Source organism: Abramis brama (genome assembly GCF_963993115.1).
Source record: "Abramis brama genome assembly, chromosome: 15".
Taxonomy (NCBI): domain Eukaryota; kingdom Metazoa; phylum Chordata; class Actinopteri; order Cypriniformes; family Leuciscidae; genus Abramis; species Abramis brama.
In genome coordinates, this window is record NC_139977.1 from 36,796,204 (window position 1) to 36,810,126 (window position 13,923).

General features: G+C 37.7%; 2 protein-coding genes and 1 long non-coding RNA gene across 3 annotated transcripts in view; 1 reads left to right on the forward strand and 2 right to left on the reverse strand.

Annotated features, from left to right (window-relative positions):
* The window catches only part of LOC311096828 (uncharacterized protein), a 488,849-nt gene that overhangs the window by 244,653 nt on the left and 230,273 nt on the right, over positions 1-13,923 (reverse strand). The window lies entirely within an intron of this gene.
* The window catches only part of LOC311096814 (uncharacterized protein), a 367,324-nt gene that overhangs the window by 37,846 nt on the left and 315,555 nt on the right, over positions 1-13,923 (forward strand). The gene's annotated exons all lie outside the window — the stretch shown is intronic.
* On the reverse strand, positions 9,550-11,509 carry LOC311097074. Its single transcript, XR_014609185.1, has 2 exons — positions 11,059-11,509; positions 9,550-10,208 (listed from the first exon to the last, which is right to left on the reverse strand). It is a non-coding gene; the product is annotated as an uncharacterized lncRNA (long non-coding RNA).

Consider the following 13,923-nt stretch of genomic DNA (forward strand, 5'->3'; position numbering starts at 1 on the left):
TCTCCTTGTTTTCTATTGTTATGCGCAGCATATTTCCCGTACGCACAAACACAGCCACAGACAATGAATTGTTTGTTCGGTTATCGAAGAAGAGCATGATGTATTTTGTATAAAGTTTTTTTTATTTGTTTTTTTTTTATTAACTGCTTTGAGGATTGGAAATGCACAATTCATGCATACAAATCTGTATATATTAATAAATGAAGATGATTAAAATAGACCAATGCAAAAAACGAAATTCATGCCTGCATTTATTAAGACAAACCTAGTAAAAACGAATGCAGTCTATACACTGACTTGGCTGCTCTGTGAAATGTAATACAACAGTGCCACCTACTGTCTAAATGCATTAACATTAAAAGGTGAAACTCTTGCATAGACATAGGTAAATGGGTTTGTCTATTAGCCTGAAATAAAAAAAAAAATAAAAAAAAATCAGATCTTGTGCTTCCTCACAATGGAGTCCCGAGTTCATGTATAAAGTTTGGTTTCGATACGTGACAGAGTTCCTGAGATATGGACGACTTCCTGTTTGGCGACTACGCCGCTGATTTCGTTTGGCTGTGACGGGCAAACGCTTCCGAAAATCAAAAATCCTTCTAGTAACTTTTGTGAGGCTTGGTCCAAGGATCATGTATGTCCAGTTTCGTGAAGTTCGGACCAAATTTGTGACCTGTGAAACTTTAGTTTGGCTTTCTGTTCAATCCAATATTGCGGACAAACGACATGGACTCGTGATGTCATCTTCGCGAGCAACTTACACCGGTACTGACCGGACGTTTTAAAGTTGGAACGGTGTCTCTGTCTCAAAGGGCCTAGGCGCAGGAGCTGACCAAATAGCTGGGGGGGGGGGGGGGGGGGGGGGGTTTGCCAAATTATGTAAAATTTTGGATTTTTAAAAAAAAAAAATTATCTTGTACATCCTCACATTGGAGTCTTGAATTAATGTACAAAGTTTGGTTTCGATACGTGATAGAGTTCCTGAAATATGAACTACTTCCTGTTTTGGCGACTACGCCGCTGATTTCGTTTGGCTGTGACGGGCAAACGCTTCCGAAAATCAAAAATCCTTCTAGTAACTTTTGTGAGGCTTGGTCCAAGGATCATGCACGTCCAGTTTCGTGAAGTTCGGACTAAATTTGTGACCTGTGAAAATTTAGTTTTGCTTTCTGTTCAATCCAGTGTGGCGGACAAACGACATGGACTCGTGATGTCATCTTCGCGAGCAACTTAAACCGGTACTGACCGTACGTTTTAAAGTTGGAACGGTGTCTCTGTCTCAAAGGGCCTAGGCGCAGGAGCTGGCCAAAATTTTTCTCCCGGGAATAATAATAATAATAATAATAATAAGAAAACTTAAGAAGAACAGTAAGTGTGCTGCTTTCAGCAAGCACACTTAATAATAAGAAAACTTAAGAAGAACAGTAAGTGTGCTGCTTTCAGCAAGCACACTTAATAATAATAATAATAAGAAAACTTAAGAAGAACAGTAAGTGTGCTGCTTTCAGCAAGCACACTTAATAATAATAATAATAAGAAGAAGAAGAAAACTTAAGAAGAACAGTAAGTGTGCTGCTTTCAGCAAGCACACTTAATTACAAAGCTCTTTTATTGAATTTTTACTAGTAAAAAAAAAACAAATTAATAATATGTATAATTGCAAAGCTCTTTAATTGAAATAAAGAGCTCTGCGATTGCATTCTTACTAGTAACAACTGAATTGTAGAGCTCTCTAATTGGAATTGTTACTAATAATAATTGAATTAAAGAGCTCTCTAATTGAATTCTTAGTAACAATTCAGCTGTAGAGCTCCGTAATTAAAAATGAATGGAAGTCAATGGAGACATATGACTAGTAAAAATTAATTTGTAGAGCTCTCTAACTGAATTCTTACTAGTAAAAATGCAATTACGACGAGTAACGCTGGGTAAAATTTAAGCTAAAACGGCTTGCCATAGCGTTTGGCATGATTGACGATTCGGGTCCAGCTTCTTCATGTAGCCAATCAGATGAGCTTCTCGCTGACTCTCGTTTTATCTGATTGGTTCAGTCGACAGAACACATCTTTATCTTCATTTGGCTCAGCGTCATTTTCAAAATGGTACTATTAATGCACACATACATGTTAATAGCCTAAATAAATAAATCATGATTGCTTAAGGTGAGACACTACAGGTGAATAGGGTATTACTTACACAAGTATATATATAAAAAAAATGTATTACAAGTTTTAGAAATTTGTATGTTTAACCATGCAAATTAGCCATTATCTCATTAAATATGCACGATTTTGCATATATTTTCGGTAGATAGATTTGAACATATGATAAAAGTCAAGTCAAGTCAAGTATATTTGTATAGCGCTTTTCACAATACAGATTGTATCAAAGCAGCTTCACAGTATTAAAATAAAATAATACAACAAAGTTTGTTTCTAGTGGAATTTATTGATTGATAGAATAAAATAAAATTAAATATCCCCAAAATATCCCCAACTGAGCAAGCCAAAGGCAACAGTGGCAAGGAACCGAAAAACTCCATCAAGTGACCTAATGGTGTCCTAAAACTCCATCAGGTGACCTAATGGAGAAAAAAAAACCTTGGGAGAACCCAGGCTCAGTCGGGGGCCAGTTCTCCTCTGGCATTTATGAACTAGAGGCCGGATTGTAGTTTGAAACTGTGAGATTAACAATATTATATAAATGCCTGGCTGAAAAGATGCGTCTTTAATCTAGTTTTAAACTGGGAGAGTGAGTCCGAGCAACGAACAGTATCAGGAAGGCTATTCCAGAGTTTTGGAGCCAAATGTGAAAATGCTCTCCCTCCTTTGGTGGATCTGGATATCCTAGGTATGACCAAAAGCCTTGAATTTATTGATCTTAAAGAGCGCGATGGATTATAGGGTGATAGAAGATCCGTTAAATAGACTGGAGCTAAGCCGTTTAGGGCTTTATAAGTCAGTAGCAATACCTTATAATTAATACGGAACTTTATAGGTAGCCAATGTAGTGATAATAAAATAGGTGTTATATAGTCATATTTTCTTGATCTAGTAAGAACTCTAGCAGCTGCATTTTGGACTAACTGTAGCTTGTTTATTGAGGATGCAGGACAACCGGCTAATAAAGCATTACAGTAATCTAGTCTCGAGGTCATGAATGCATGAACTAACTTTTCTGCATCAGAAACTGATAGCATATTACGTAGCTTAGCAATGTTTCTAAGGTGGAAAAAGGCTGTTTTTGTAACATACGAAATATGATTTTCAAAAGACAGGTTACAATCGAGTATAACACCCAGGTCTTTTACTGTAGAGGATAAAGTAACAGGACATCCTACGATGTCAAAGTTGTATTGTGAGAGGTTCTGTGGGCGGTTTTTTGAACCGATAAGTATTACCTCTGTCTTGTCTGGATTTAATAAAAGAAAATTACGCGTCATCCAATCTTTTATATCTTTAACACACTCTGTCAATTTGGATAATTTAGCGTTTTCATCCGGCCATGATGAAATATATATTTGAGTGTCATCAGCATAACAATGGAAACTAATTCCATGTTTCCTTATAATATTTCCAAGTGGTATCATATATATTGAGAATAACAGAGGGCCCAACACAGATCCCTGCGGCACTCCATAGTTTACTGGAGTTATGATCGATTTTTCTCCATTTAAATAGACAAAATGGTAGCGGTCTGATAAGTATGATCTAAACCAGCTTAATGCTTGTCCTTGAACACCAGTATAATTTTGTAGTCGATCTAAGAGTATTGTATGATCTATAGTATCGAACGCAGCACTTAGATCAAGTAAAACTAGTATTGAGATGCAGCCTTGGTCAGAAGCTAAGAGTAAATCATTTGTGATTTTAACGAGCGCAGTTTCAGTGCTATGATGCGGTCTGAATCCTGACTGAAACTTTTCATAGATATCATTTTCTTGCAAGAAAGAGCCCAGTTGAGTGGACACAACTTTTTCTAGTATTTTAGACATAAAAGGTAGATTTGAAATGGGTCTATAATTTGCTAGATTATTATGATCTAATTGTGGTTTCTTAATGAGAGGTTTTATAACTGCCAGTTTAAATGTTCTTGGAACATGACCTAAAGATAAAGACGAGTTAATAATATTGAGTAGAGGCTCTTCCACTACAGGTAACACTTCCTTCAGTAGTTTAGTTGGTATAGGATCTAATAAACATGTTGTTGTTTTAGATGAAGTGATAAGTTTATTTAACTCTTTTTGTTCTATAGTTGTAAAGCACTGTAATTGTTCTTGCGGGGTGATAATTGAGGCTGAGTTATAAGGCGCGATTGAGGATTGAACGTTTACAATTGTGGTTCTGATGTTTTTTATTTTCTCAGTGAAGAAGTTCATGAAATCATTACTACTAAACTGTAACGGGATATTTTGTTCGGGTGACGTCTGTTTATTTGTTAGTCTAGCCACGGTGTTAAATAAAAACCTAGGATTGTTTTGGTTGTTTTCTATTAGTTTGCGGAGGTGCTCAGCCCTGGCCGCTTTTAGGGCCTTTTTATAACGTGACATACTGTCTTTCCACGCGATTCTAAAGACCTCTAAATTAGTTTGTTTCCATTTACGCTCTAAATTACGGGTTTCTCTCTTTAGAACATGTGTAGTATTATTGTACCATGGTGCTTTAATTTTCTCTCTGACCTTTTTTAATCTAATGGGTGCAACAACATCCAATGTTCTAGAGAGAATGGTGCTCATAGTGCTAGTTAGTTCTTCTAGTTCATCTGTTTGTTTGGGTTCAGGCAGCAGCGGAGACAGATTAGATAAGCAATTTGAGAAATTATCTATGGTGGATGGAAGGATTGTTCTGCCTGATCGATAACGCGGCGCCGCATGACATATTACAGCAGTACGTAATATGCAAGTTACCAAGTAATGGTCAGTGACATCATCACTTTGTGGAATGATATCTATATCGGTTGGATCGGTTCCATATGATATAATTAAATCGAGTGTGTGATTAAGACGATGAGTTGGTCCGGTGACGTTTTGCTTGACCCCAAATGAATTTAATAAATCTATAAACGCAGCCCCTAACGCATCATTTGAATTATCTACGTGTATGTTAAAATCTCCAACAATTAATGCTTTATCTACATTGACCAATAGATCTGAGAGAAAATCTGCAAACTCTTTTAGGAAATCAGCGTAAGGCCCAGGCGGTCTATATACGGTAGCCAAGGCTAGAGATAATATGGATTTTTTTCTAACATCTAAGAGCGTAACATTTAGTACAAGTATTTCAAACGAAATAAACTTATAACCCGTTTTCTGAGTAACATTGAGAATATCTCTATAGACCGCTGCAACACCGCCGCCACGACCAATCAGACGGGGTTCGTGCTTATAGGAATATCCTGATGGAGTAGACTCATTTAGACCGAAATAATCATTAGGTTTAAGCCAAGTTTCAGTAAGGCAAAGTACATCGAAGCTATTATCTGTGACTATTTCATTTACAATAACTGCCTTAGGTGTGAGTGATCTAATGTTTAGAAGACCTAGCTTTAGAAATTGTTTTTGATTACTAATAGCAACATTTTCTGGTTTAATAACAATTAGATATTTTCTAGATCCTGCAGTAGATTTATTATTTGATCTCACTAAACGAGGAATAGACACAGTTTCTATGCAATGTTCTACACTATTTATATCAGTTAATTTGGTGCAGCAGAGACTATGATTTGGACTTTTGGTTACTAGTCAAAAGGTATTTAACATTTTGGAGATGTTATCTGACAGAAGATCCGATCCGAATCTGCTTGGGTGTAAGCCATCAGCAAGGTAAAGCCTAGGACGCTCCCAAAACAGATTCCAATTATTTACAAAGAGCAGTTTCTGCTCATTGCACCATGATATTAACCATTCATTTAGCGCGAATAATCTACTAAACTTTTCATGACCTAGTCGGTACGTGGGAAGCGGTCCTGACACAATGATCGTTATATCAGGCGATGTGCTGCGTACCGTATCGATCAGATTCCTGAAGTCTTTCTTCAGAACCTCTGTCTGTCGCAGCCTGATGTCGGCCCCTCCCGCGTGCAGGACCACAGTTCCGACGCGCTCGTTCAGAATCTCGGGAACGCGAGCAGCGATTTCAGAAACACGAGCACCAGGAAAGCAGTGACTATGCACCTTACTTTTATTTAACGTAGCGTGTACGTGTCGAACGATGGAATCACCGATGATCACAGCATCGCGTTCTGTTTCGCGAAGAGGGGAGAAGCGGTTTTGTGTGGATATCTCGAATACCGGGAGGGTCGGAGAGAGTTTTCTTGGTCTAGACCTGACTCGCGTCTTCCGCTGCGGAAATATCCAGGCTTCGTGGTGGCATGTTGGAGCCGGCGTAAACGAGACCATAGCTGATCACGGCCTCGACGCTTGTGACCGATGCTGAGTAACGCACGGAGTAGACGAGGTCGGAGTCAGCGGGTTAGTAACGTTAATCACTGATTTGTGTGCATCGGCGCGTGATGTTTCAAGAGCTAACCGCCGATCTATCAGCTCGGCCTGTCTCACTAAAAGGTCGTGGATCTGTTTCTCAACAGCTTCCAGCTCAGACTGTACCGCGTGTAGCTCAAATGTGTCCTCACCTGCACCAAAAGGTAGACTACTTACATCTGATATATTCGCCATTTTAACAGATGGACAGTAAGTTAAGTTAGCAACGACGCTACCAGTGATGCTATCAATATTAATACTAATTTATGGCTTAAGTCTTGGATATAATCCGTCTTTTTAGTGGTACAGGTGTAGAGTAGACGCACGATAGGCGAAAAAAAAAAATGTTTGTTTATAAATGAGTGCGGAGAAGACGCGTTCAGCCGTGATCCACGGACGTAACCTGTAATTGTTTCTTTCCTGGAATTGGCTCCAAATCTCCAAATCTAACCTCTACAAAATAGTGGATTAATTAAATATTCATCCATGGCATTTAATATTTTGGCTTTTTATCAGTATGTTTGTCTTTCTTTAGAAAAACATGAAAAAATGAGCCAGGGAAGTTAAATTTCCAAAATACCGGAATAACCCAATACCAGTAAAAGAAAAAAGTGTGAAATATCAAATGTTCAAGCAAACCTGGTCCTGAGCGCTTGAGATCAATAAACCAGAACCTCTTGTGAAGTGTGATCTGATGTAGATGATCATGTGATCTTCTGTTGATCTGCTGTAATACTGATGATCTCCAGCAGAGAGAGACACTGATCCTGATAAACTGAACCGTGTGTCTTTACATTCATGATACACATTTAGTCTTAAAGGTGAACTAAGTAAATTTTTTTACCTTAACTGAACAGCTTCGGAGTCATTGGAATGGTTATATTACTTATTTCGGGTTGAATGGTGGTCGTTTCGCACCCCCCTGGTGCCCGTGAGCGGAAAATACGCACTTGCAACTTTGAGCCGGCGGGCCACCGCGTCAGGAAGTCTCGCGTGATATCAGGTCTCGCGATGTAAACAATTGCTTTACGGCCAAAAGAAATCTGCTAAAATGCTGTCATTATTGCTCTCCCTCACGCTGTTCGAACCCGAATGAAGAAGACGTTTTAAAGAATGTCCCGTCTGCTTTGATGTCGTTGATCTATAGCCTCTGGTGTCTGAGAATCACCAACGAGTTTTTACAACAGTGTTGTCAAATATCTATTCCGAAGCTGTGGGGGAGCTCTAGAGAGAAACCTGCGAGCAAAAAGCGAGAATACAGCGAAGAAATCCCGAAGCTACTGAGTGCTGCTTTAAAGGAACATCTAGACTGTGATGGCAGATTTTTGAGAGTTTGTCCACGCAAAGCTTCACAGTTCAACAAATGAAGTGTAAAATTGTTTGATTGATTTTAAATGATTCCTTAAGAAAATGTTATTAAGTTTTCAAAACAGACTATATTGTCTTTTATAAGAACGGTGTTGTATCCAGCTTTTCATATTTCTAATGTCTTAAGATTCTTCTGTGCTGTAATCCGTGAATATAAAGCTCACTGTACAACATGTTTCCAGCAGATTCGTGTTCGGAAAGCTCATGTCTGATCTTTAACTCTCACCATGACAATCATAACAGATCTCAGCGTTCAGTCCAGACACATTTCTCTCTTTTGCTGATTTATATCATTTGAAAGATGAAGAACAATGTGAAAATAAACAAAGAAGCAATTTAAGTGAATAGTTATCAAGAATATATTTGTAAAGAATGTCCTGTAGGCGAGTTGAACTGAACCCAAGTGCAGATTTACTGAATCCAAAAGTGAACAGACACAAAATAAAGAGCCGACTTTGACTTGATTTAGAAACATGAACTCATGGACATGAACAAATTAAAACATGAACTCATGGACATATGAAAACATGAACAATGAATCATGGCTGTTGATGCACAAAAAGCTGCACTGAAACTCACATCTGGACCTTCGACCCGTTGGACCCCATTGAAGATCCTGGAACGTTTTCCTCAAAAACCTTCATTTCTTTTCCACTGAAGAATAAAGACATGAACATCTTGGATGACGAGGAGGAGAGAAAATTATCAGGACATATTAATTCTGGAGTGAACTAATGCTTTAAGTCGGGGTCATTTTATGCAATTCTATATTTGTCCATTGGGTGGCGCTCTCACGTGGTGTATTAGGCACTGGGGCTGCGTTCGAAACCGCATACTCAATGAGTAGGTACTTAATTTCAATAAGTACTTACTTAACGAGCGCTAAAAGAGTAGGTACTTTATAGCCAAATCTCGTTGAGTATGAATGAGAACCGGACATCTGCCATGTTGACGTTATCATGTGACCTACGACGCGTTATCACAAGCGCAACAACTTAAAAGATTTGAACGACACGTTTAATTAATCTATCTGTAAATATCTTGATATTGATTAAACTTGCTCATTTTGTGGTCTTTTTGAAGAAACTGCTGCCCATTTATTTTGTGAGTACATTTAGGGTTGATTTAAGTTCTTATATTTAACCCTACTAATGTGACCCACCGTTTTATCCTTAACGATATTTATTTTTATTACGAAATCCCAAAATTGTCATCTCTTGAATATGTTGTTAATTTCTTTATTTTATATCCAAACATTTTCATCCATAAGCAAAAGTGGCTTACTGCTTTGTTTTCCTCTTTTTCTTGTTAAATTTAACTCTCGTTTCATCCCTCAGGCCTATAAATAACAGAAAATGCATTTTTTTAAATGTATTATATAATTAATTATTTAAGAAAATATATATTGATATTCAACCTTATAGGTTTTTTCCTGTGTATAAAATCTCATAATACGTTTGCAAACCCATGATTGATATATATACATACATACATATACCTCATAACATCAGTAACTCGACAGCCCTACCTAGAACGGTTTTCCTCAGCGTTTGTAATGTCTGCACAAAGGGAGATTCACCTTTGGAGAAAACTGTTGATTTTATACTCGAAAAATTTAAGTATCATTATTAAAAATTAATATTACCCCAGAATGAATTGCATTGCTATCCCAGCCCAAAACATACAATAATAACAACGATAAATGCTGATCAATTAATTATATTACTTTTTACTGTAAATTATATAATTCAATAAAACAAACAAAATGTAATGTATGTCATTTGAAATAGCTATGCATGAATACACTCTAGATGTGTATATAGTAAACATCTACATTTTCATTCAAACAATAAATAAAGCATTAATTAATTGTATTTTATTTACTGACAACAATGAGAAATATTAATAAATTAGTAAAAGATTGAATCAAAGTCACCATCACACAATAAACAAATGCATATACAAGTCAACACATGAAACAAAGCTTTATTCAAACTACAATCATGTATGTAGGCTACAGGCGCTGAACCCCACATCCTTCTGCCATCTCAACACAGCGGTTCCCATTCTGCGGCTCTGATGAATCAGCTGACCGCCAGAGGTGAGCCGTGCCTTCGTGCCGGAGGTTGTTGTGTGATGTGTTGTGCTTCACAATCTGAAGCAATAAGGGCAGGTGGAGTGATGGAGGGTCTCATGAGGGCAGGTGGAGTGATGGAGGGTCTCATGAGGGCAGGTGGAGTGATGGAGGGTCTCATGAGGGCAGGTGGAGTGATGGAGGGTCTCGTCCATGGCACCATCTCCAGGATTCAGCTCTGTGCTCCTCATCCTCAGTGCTCACACCAGCCTGCTGATATTTCAGATCCTACAAAATACACAAACATAACACAAAAGCAGTCATTTTAACAGCACAATGTCATTTGATTTCAGTATTATTTAGAAGACAAAAATGCTTTTTTCCACAAATGCTGCCATCATCTTCCCTTGCAGGTCCTGCTCCACCACTAAAGCTGTGCAGCAAATGCACAGAAATCAAGAATCAGAAAAGTGCTGTAATAGCTCTGTTTGAAATTACAATAATTAAAATAAACTACAACTTAATATTTAAATAGTTGTTGTTATTCATTTCTGTAATGTCACAAAGCCTTTGATGGCAGCATTCAGCTTCATGAGCATCTCTCCAGCAGATAAACACACATCTGTTCATCTGACCCTGTAACATCCAGACATGATTCACATTACTTCTGTGATTTATGAACTCAACACTGCATTTACATGTTGAGGTTGTTTTAACTTTTTATCCTACATAAATGTTCCTTAATTTATCAACAGTACTAATGGACAAATAAAATAGATAACTTATGTTTAGTTACTTTATAGATTTGTTCTACATAATAGCACACATACATCACTCAGATGCCTATTTCATATCTATTAGACGTAGTAATCTGCAATTCTTATAGAAGAGTTTCTTGCCAGATATTAAATAGACATTAGTAATTGTATTTAAGATGTATACGGTTTAAAATGTATGCAAATCCACTTTGGAGACGTATGTGTCCTTACTGGAGCTTCTCTGTTAGCTTAGCTATACATAATAAAATGTGATTTAGGCTACAGCAAAATCACAAATATATAGCGTCTTTACACCTTCAACAATTCAACAGTTTACTGTACAGTTCAACACATGCGATCATTTGATTTGTAATACTCACATTTGAAAACAGTCTCGTCCGTCATCCTTTCCGTCACGTTCGAGTATGACCTATCCTTCTTCTTCTTTTTTATGAGGTATCCTCTCGCGTGGCCTCCTGGGATAGAAGAGTATCCATCGGTTGAGCACTCAAAAATCTGCGCTGAAGCAGTAAGCCATCCGGGAACATCTCGCCTACTCTTTTATGAATACTGATGTTTCGAACGTACTGCTTCCTTCACGTACTGTTTTCGCCTACTATATAGTAGGAAAGTAGACATATTCGAACGCACTTAAGTCCGAATCTCGCGATAATTAGTACGTCACCCAGGTAATTCTCGCCTACTCTTTTGGATTCGTACATACTTTTTCGCTCGCCTACTCTTTTTCCCATACTAAATAGTAGGGAAGTATGCGGTTTCGAACGCAGCCTTGGTTAAAGCAGCACTCAGTAGCTTCGGGATTTCTTCTCTGTATTCTCGCTTTTTGCTCGCAGGTTTCTCTCTAGAGCTCCCCCACAGCTTCGGAATAGATATTTGACAACACTGTTGTAAAAACTCGTTGGTGATTCTCAGACACCAGAGGCTATAGATCAACGACATTAAAGCAGATGGGACATTCTTTAAAACGTCTTCTTCATTCGGGTTCGGACAGCGTGAGGGAGCGCAATAATGACAGCATTTTAGCAGATTTCTTTTGGCCGTAAAGCAATTGTTTACATCGCGAGACCTGATATCACGCGAGACTTCCTGACGCGGCGGCCCGCCGGCTCAAAGTTGCAAGTGCGTATTTTCCGCTCACGGGCACCAGGGGGGTGCGAGACGACCACCATTCAACCCGAAATAAGTAATATAACCATTCCAATGACTCCGAAGCTGTTCAGTTAAGGTAAAAAAAGTTACTTAGTTCACCTTTAATGAGACACAGGGGTGTTTGTGTGTGTGTGTGTGTGTGTGTGTTTATGGGATTATAGTGTTGGACTGAGCTGGACATGCTGGATCTACAAGGTATGGACTGAGATTTATATTCTGTGAACTTGAAAGAATGACACCATAGGAAGTGAATTGTAAGCGATGTTTATTCACTGAAGCTCAATAAAGAAAGACACTGTTTGCATTTTACATCTGTTAGTACGCCGTCTAAAACTTGCTCACGCTATTACCAATACCAGCGGCTTAAAGATGCTACAGATCTTCTGTGTGTTTTAGTGAAATAACAGAGAAAATCAACCTGAGAATAAACATGATTCTGTCAGAAACACAAACTCAGTTCATTCAGATGTTGAACACTGACCAGAGGCTTTAAATGAAGCTCTAAACACAGAATTCACTGGAACAACAGATCTGGATCCTGATGAAATGACTGAAAGCTTCAGTATAATACAGAAACAGCAGGACTGATCTGATATAATGAGCTGTTTGACTTTTACATTCGACATCCTTGAGTTTGACTTCAGTAACGCTTCCCTTAAAATACAATTACAATTCCTTTAAACTCGTTTAACTGTAATCCTGGTAATCTCCTGCAGAGGGCGACACTCCACTGTCACAGGGCTGGAGGGACATTCTGATGTGTGTGTGTGTGTGTGTGTGTGTGTGTGTGTGTGTGTGTGTGTGTGTGTGTGAGATACTGTTGAATTACTGTGGTGTTGTTTTGATAGGTTGTTTAAAAAAGGAAATCAAGATTCTTCCTGTTAAATTTGTGTTTCATAGAGAAGTGTGTGTTGTGGTTTGCAAAAAGTGTTTTATGAAATGGAAAACTGAGTCGACGGCCTAGAATTATTGTATGGTTTTGCAGATTTGGTGTGTGTTTCTGGTGTTTGAGTGTCAGGTTTCAGAAACTGTGTGACGAGTGAGGATTCTGTGTGTGAGCAGTTGAAAAAAACTGTAAATGTGCCTTAGAAAAAATAAATAAATACTGGTGTGCATCTAGAGACAAAACAATGACTGACATATTTTAAGATATGCTTTCAGTTAAAACAACTCACACATGCATAGTAAATAGTCTGAGGCTTAAGATTGTGAAACTGGGCAAACATATAATGGACTGAAGAGTTTAAACCATAGGATAACCTCACTACCGAACTGGAAAAAGTTCACTCGCAAAAAAAAAAAAAAAACGCTCTCAAAAAAAACTTTCCGATGATTTACGAAATTCAATGAGAACAAAACATAATCATCAAAATAAATAAAAAATAAAAAATTAACGGCTCATTTTCAGACAGGAGATTTGTCCCCATCTGCATGTGTGGGTCTTGTGCATCTATGACTCAGATCACCACTGCTTCTTTCTTTCACTGGTGTCTCGTAGATTCACCACTGAATTATCAGTTCACCACTGCTTCTTTCTTTCACTGTGTTGACACGTAATTCACTAGTTTGGGTATGTTCAACCCCTAACAAAAGCATAAACTAATGATTCTCACTGGTTTACGCTCTGTTGTTATGCGTCATCATCACAGCGTTCTCACTGGTTTACATTTCTAATATATATATTTATTTATTGTGATGGTTACTTTTTTCAATCTTTTAGTCATTCATTCATGTTTCTTATTGTTGTCAGTAAATAAAATATACTTAATTTCATTAATTAATGCATGAATTCATTGCTTGACTGAAAATTGAGATGTTCACTGCATTTACCTAGTGTGCCTAGCTGTCATATGACAAAACAAATTATACCTTGTTTTTACAAAAAATATCATTTTCAGTAAAAAAAACAAAACAAAAAGTAATATAATTAAGTATTGGTGAGCATTTATCATTATTATTGTGCATAAGTGGGCTAGCAATGCAGTTCATTTTGGGGTAATCTTAATTTTTAAGGAGTGATGCTTACATTTTCCCAGAATAAATCAACAGTTTTCTCCAAAGGCGAGATCTTCGCA